Here is a 6968-nt window from a genome sequence, read left to right on the forward strand (position 1 = left end):
TTGGTGCTGGGCAAGGCTAGAAGGCAGGACTCAGGTGAGGGTGTACAGGACTGTATAAGGCTACATGGAGGACTTTGTCCAGATTTTAAGAGAAATGAGGAGCCTAAAAGGTTTTTGGGGGGATGCCTGAGTGGCTCAGTGGTTGTGTCTGCCTTTGGCTCAGGTTCTGATCCCAGGGTCCTGGGGTGGAGTCCTGTATTGGGCTCCCTGCGGGCAGCCTGTTTCTTCCTCTGCCTATGTCTCTGCCTCTCTCTCTCTGTGTCTCTCATGAATAAATAAATAAAATATTAAAAAAATAAAAGGTTTTTTGGAAGGAAGTTTGATAGGATCATATATGAGTTTAGAAACAATGGTTTTTTGGTTGCAGTAGGGAAAATATGTTGAGGGTAGATAGAAGCCTGGTGAGTGGTGCTCATAGTCTAACCTTAAGACACGACACTTTACTTTGCAGAAAAGATAGCTCAGAAAGACTGAGACCCACTTTGGACTTTACTGTCTGAAAGATAATCCTTAGACATGGCAGTTCAGAGGCTGTCACCATGCCAGAAGGTCTGCAGGTTGATGGGGGTATTCTAGAGTCTAAAGGTGGTAGTTTGGCTTTCTCATAATATAGCTTTTTACACATTACTTGCCTTTTTTTTTTTTTTTTTTGGTTCCTAAATGTGCTGCCCTAAAGCTACCTCGTTAAAGAGATTTTCACAGTGCAGATGATAATGCTTTTCTTAAATCTCGTCTGTCTTATTTTTTAGTAAAAATCTGCTGCTGTTCAATAAGTAGGACTTGTTCTACACTAAGAAAAAGCAGGGTGTGGTCTCAGTGCTTGCATGTGCAATTGGTCTTTTTGCAGACGCTCCGTCTCTGGCTTTTTCTGAAGAGTATTTTATCTGTAAGCTCTAAACGTAATGTTAGAAAAGAGTGACTTCAAACACCTATAAGAGATTTAAAATGTGCCTTTTGTTTTTAAGAGTTGCTTTATAAATAAGCATAAAATTATTTTTAAATATACATTAACAGTATCATGTAGTACTTAGTGGAGTTTTACTTAGTGAAATTATTTTTTTCCCGTTTTCTTTTTAAGTTGCTTCTTTCCCATAAATCTGCGCCACTCCCTGCCAGTAACCCATTAAATTTATTTTTCCTGTTTAAATAAAACTTACATTGTGCTAATATGAACTGGGCATGTTCTAAGCACTTGACACACTTTAGAAATTTGGTGAATCCCATTGATTTTTCTCACAAAACAATTTAAAAATGCATAACATAAAATATATAGGATTATAAAGTAATCAATTTTATTAAAATTAAGTTATCAAATCTTAAAAATATCACCATACATATGATACTTAATACATTAAATAGACCTAGCGTTAGGTCAGTTGTCATATTTCAAAGTAATGAATATAAATGAAATTTTGAGATATTTGTAGCATTCTCTGATGTGACATGAAAATATCTATAACACAATCATATGTACTGCAAATAACATTGAGGTTTGTTGCCTACATTTATTTTATTTTTATTTTTTGTTGCCTACATTTATAATTGAAGTGCTAAGCTTTAGTCTGATGTGAAAATAAAGGTGTACTTTTTTTCTACCAAGTTTGTGCATCAACCACTAGGTTAAGATAACACTTTTTGGTGGAGGAATTCCATGTCTGCTAAATGAACAAAGTGTATTGAATTCTGTATGTTCAAAGCTCATTAGAATATAGTTCAGTATTCAGGGAAACCATGGTTTATGTTTACCCTGTTGGTATAGAAACAAATAGGAATTGCAAAGGGTATAGGGAGCATGTATGCTCCCACCAAGAACATCCTGTAATGGGATATAGTGGAACCTCCACATGGTGCTAACTTGACTCTGAGTAGCAAGATTGGTTTAAAATAATATGAAATACAGAGCACTTGGCTGGCTCAGTTGGTAGAACATATGACTCTTGATCTCAGGGTCATGAATTTGAGCCCTATGTTGACGTAGAGTTTACTTAAAAAAAAAAAAAGAATAGATTTGAAAAAAATATTGTGAAATAAAGGAAGAAAAAATCCTGAAAAAATATTGGTAGAATGAATTTCAAGTACAAAATATAAGCAAATTGAATTCTCATAGACTGGAAATATTTTTCATATACTTCAAAAAAATCTGAAGATGTCAGTGCCTTTATATCACACATTTAAAAAAAAAAGCCACTCTGGAGTTGAGAGGTCAACCACAAGTTTCAAAGATGCCATGCAAAGGAAAAAGCAGTTCCAGGAAAGAGGGAATAAGTTCCAGGGGTGATAGTTCTGACAAGAAGACTCAAGACCCAAAGGTGGTGGCAATGCAGTAAAGGTCACATTCTGTGGGGAAAAATGTGTGAAAATCATGGAAGCCATGGATAAGTTAAAGTCTAGAATGAGATTCAATGAAGTGAAGATAAAGCCAGGGCACTTGGGTTGGATGACCAGAGGTTCTATGATGGGACCATTTCAAGAGGCAGCATTGGCCTTGCCTGTAAGTGGGTTGGATAAGCCTGTGTTTACAGACCCTCCAGTTAGGATGAAATGTGGATATTATTATGGTTGGAGGGAGAAAATAAAATTGTTCAAAAGACTGAAAAAAAATTGCCACTCTGGGAGGCTCGGATTTCAGCCTTGATGAAGGAGGTAGGTTTGTTCTGTCAGACGAAAAGCTGATGATAGTGGTAGAGAGAGCAATGTAATCCTCTTCTAGGTAGGGCAACTCCACTTCATTTCTATCTGAGAAATGGACCCTTCACATCCTTTGATTCTATTGTAAAGAAGACTTAGCCTCAAATCACCCACTTGATGTTTTAGACATAGATTTTGTCTAGTCACCGGAGAAGCCCTACAACTATGCTCTAAACAATGGCTTTCAAACTTTTGTGACTACAGTACCCAATAAAAAAATACATTTTATCTTGAGAGCCAGTATACATACACTCACATAAATGATGCAGACTTCATGAAACAACACTGACTTTTACCATGTGGAATGAGCAGATATTTATTTTCTGTTTCAGCTCATTTTATTTTACTTTATTACATTTTATATTACTTTATTTTATTACTTTTTTTCTATTTATGCCAGATACTTCATAGAGTTAAAGTTCCTACTTGTTTCCAAAAGGCATTTAAAATAACAGTTCCGGGATGCTTGGGTGGCTCAGTGGCTGAGCGTCGTCTGCCTTTGGCCTGGGGCATGATCCTAGAGTCTCGGGATCCAGTCCCACATCGGGCTCCCTGCATGGACCCTACTTCTCCCTCTGCCTGTGTCTCTGCCTCTCTGTGTATCTCTCATGAATAAATAAATAAAATCTTAAAAAAATAAATAAAATCACAGCTCCTATGAAATGTACAGGCATTTAAGGGGCTATTTGCTAGATGAATTTTTTCTAGAGACCTTTTTGGAGCAGTGATTTTCATATCAAGGTTTGGGATGTTAATAAAAATTAAAAACAGAGACACATATACATGTATAAATATATTTCATACATATTATATACATATAAATGTGTATATGTACATACACACAAATACATTCATACACACACCTTTTTTCTGTTGATTTCAGTCAAGAATTGAAGGCCACTATCTGAGACTATACTGAGTTTCTTCAGTAATATAGAAGTAAAAATAATAAAATGTGACTCTGATCTTTTCCTTGCATGTCTGAGGCCTGACATGTTGTCCTGTACCCTCCAAGCCGGTCAGGACCTGTGCTCCTTCAGGCATCCCTTCTTTTAGCAACATCACCAACCTCTCCACCTTTCTCAGGAGGCCTCCTTTCCTGTGCCACATGATCCTATGCAACTGCTGCCCGTGTAATTGTGGCTGCATTCCTTGACAGTTCTTCCCTGCTACAGCAGTACTGGTAGCCTTGGAAAGCTGAGGAACACCTCAGGATACTTTTTAATTTCTGGCAAGGTTGTGCTTGGTTGGATAATAGCACAGCAAAGGCAACATGAAGGAAGCTGGTGGGGGATGCCTGGACTTTAGCTCACAAGAACTCCAGTTTTGATAGCACATTGGAGATCTCACTTGACCCTTCTTGCTGTTAACTTTTCTGTGACTATTTTCTCTCTTCCTTTGTGGGTAGGAAATGTTCTGTTAGGGAAACTAGCCTAAGTACTAAAAGATTGTCACAAAATTGTTTTACTATCTTTTTTTTTTTAGAAAAAGATTTTATTTATTTATTCATGAGAGACACAGAAAGAGAGACAGAGGGAGAAGTGGGATCCATGCAGGGAGCCCAATGTGGGACTTGATCCTGGGAATCCAGCATCAGGCCCTGAGCCAAAGGCAGACGCTCAACCACAGAGCCACCCAGACATCCGTACTATCTTCATTTTTATTGTATCAGGTGACTTCCCAGACTATTCTGTTGATATGGCAACCCTCCATATTAGGGAATGGAGAAAGGGGGAGCATCAGGGATTTGCAGGCAGATGGGACATTTTGAGGTCTGTGAAGGATGAGTTCAAGTTTGTGGGTTAGGAACACTTTTTTATAATGTATTACTCCTAACAGTCTGGTCTCTGTAGCTGAACAGCATCATTTGGCTTCTATCTGTCTGTCTAAAAATATATTCATGCTTATTTAATATTTAGGTAGATTTTTAAAATGCCCACTGAATCTTTCCTTCATTCCTTTATTTTACCCAATTTATCAGAATCTCCTAGATGTTCATGGCAAATCTTTTCCTCTTTTATTTTTTTAGATTTTCCTCCTTTATTTATTTTAGAGAGGGAAAGAGACAGTACAAGTGGGGGCAAGGGAGGAGCAGAGGAAGAGGGACAAGCAGACTCTGCACTGAGTGTGGGGCTTGACTTGGGGCTCAAACCCACGACCCTGAGATCATGTCCTGAGCTAAAATCAAGAGTCAGAGGCTTACCTGACTGAGCCACCCAGGTGTCCCCTTGGCAAACCCTCCTACATTGCTTCTTTCTCATGGCCCATGCCCTTGCAAGCATGCTTCTTAGACAGCTACTCTAACAAATGAAACTATTCTTTCAAAAGTTATCAAAACTTTAAAATGACTAAATTTATTTTTGATTATGGAAAATTTCAGAAATATACAAGAGTAATGAGATTAGTATAATGAACTTGTTCATTAGCCAGCTACAATAGTCATCAACATATTGCCATGCGTGGTTTCTTCGTCCTCCCTATTCCCATGACTTTTTTCTTAATTCACATTCTCTTGACTTCTTTGAAGTGCTTAATTTAACTAAACAGCCCTTTTTCCTTCAAATGGACTCTTCCCTTAGCTTCTGAGAATTTACAGTTCTCTGGACCTTTTCTTATGTGTTGGATTATTTCTTCTTAATTAGAAAATGCTAAAGTGTCATTCTGGAGAGGTGTCTTCTCTTATGAAAATGTGCAGAATTTAAAAGTACAGATCACTTATGCTTTTCAGGCCAAACTCTGGGAATAAAGATTGGATCACCCTGAGCAGATACAGAGGAGTCAGGAAAGTAGAGAAGGTAGGAATTAGGAAGATAGAGCCCAGTGTGGGCTGTTGGCACCTGGGAAGACGATGTGGAGGAAAAAGATTTTCTCCTTATTAGTGAAGAGTTCTAAATTTTGTGAACTTTCATGAAAGAGTTTATGCCATTTGGTTACATCTGTTAAAGCTAAATGAATGTCCACACAATGACCCAGTAATTCCAATTTTATCTAGCAGAAAAATTAGGGCACATATCTACAAAAAGATATACAAGGATGTTCACAGAAGTTTTATTCAGCATTCTAAGTACTTGCATCAGCCCAAATGTCTGTCAATAGGAAAACGGATAAACAAAATACAGTGTATTCAAGTAGTGGAATTCTGTTCCTTATAAAAAGAAATACTGATGCATGATGCAATCTGGATTAATCACCGACACAAAGTGTATACTATGGAGATTCCATTTAGGTGAGTTTCAATAATAGGCAAAAGTCATCCGTAGTGTTAGATTCACAGTTCATTCTGGTAGAGATGGTATTGACTGAGAAAGGGGTAAGAGGGAGTCATCTCAGGTGTTGAAATGTTCTCTATTTTGACCTGGTGGTGGATATACAAATACATTAATTTTGCCTATTCTTCCACATAATTTAAGTAGAATCATCTAGGGTATATCCCCCCAATATTTCTTTTTTATATCAATTTTTAAATTTACATTTTATTTAGTTAACATATAGTAATATTGGTTTCAGGGAGAGTATTTAATGATTCATCACTTACATATAATACCCAGTTGTTCATCATGATGAGTATTCTCTTTAAAGCCCATCACCCATTTATCCCATATTCCCTACCAATCTCCCCTCTAGCAATCCTCAGTTTGTTCTCAATTGTTTTTTTTTTTTTTAAGATTTTATTTATTTATTTGAGAAAGAGAGAGAGAGAGAGAGCACACAAGCAGGGGCAGTGGCAGAAGGAGAGGGAGAAGCAGGCTGAGATGGAGCCTGATGTAGGGCTTGATTCTAGGACCCCAGGATCATGACCTGAGCCAAAGGTCATGCTTAACCAACTCAGCCACCCAGGTGCTCTTGTTCTCTATTAAGAGTCTCTTATGGTTTGCCACCTTTTTTTTTTCCTTCCCCCTTCCCCGATGGTCATTTGTTTTGTTTCTTAAATTCCACATGAGTGAAATCATATGGCATTTGTCTCTCTCTGACTGACTTATTTCACTTAGCATCATAGACTCTAGCTCCTTCCACATTGTTGCATATTTCATTCTTTTTGATGGTTGAGTAATATTCTATTGTATATGTATACCACACCTTCTTTATCCATTCATCAGTTGATGGGCATTTGGGTTCTTTCCATAATTTGGCTATTGTTGATAGTGCTGCTATGAACATTAGGGTGCATGTGCCCCTTCAACCAAGTATGTTTTTATCCTTTGGGTAAATAGCTAGTCGTGCAACAGCTGGATCATTGAATAGCTCTATTTTTCACTTTTTAAGAAACCTCCATACTGTTT

The 6968-nt window shown here is 37.5% G+C and overlaps 1 pseudogene; it reads left to right on the forward strand.

The window, feature by feature from the left end:
* The first annotated feature begins 2222 nt into the window (after nt 1–2222).
* On the forward strand, nt 2223–2635 carry LOC140594379 (peptidyl-prolyl cis-trans isomerase NIMA-interacting 4 pseudogene; annotated as a pseudogene).
* The last annotated feature ends 4333 nt before the right edge of the window (nt 2636–6968 follow it).

Source organism: Vulpes vulpes, chromosome 11, assembly GCF_048418805.1.
Source record: "Vulpes vulpes isolate BD-2025 chromosome 11, VulVul3, whole genome shotgun sequence".
NCBI lineage: Eukaryota > Metazoa > Chordata > Mammalia > Carnivora > Canidae > Vulpes > Vulpes vulpes.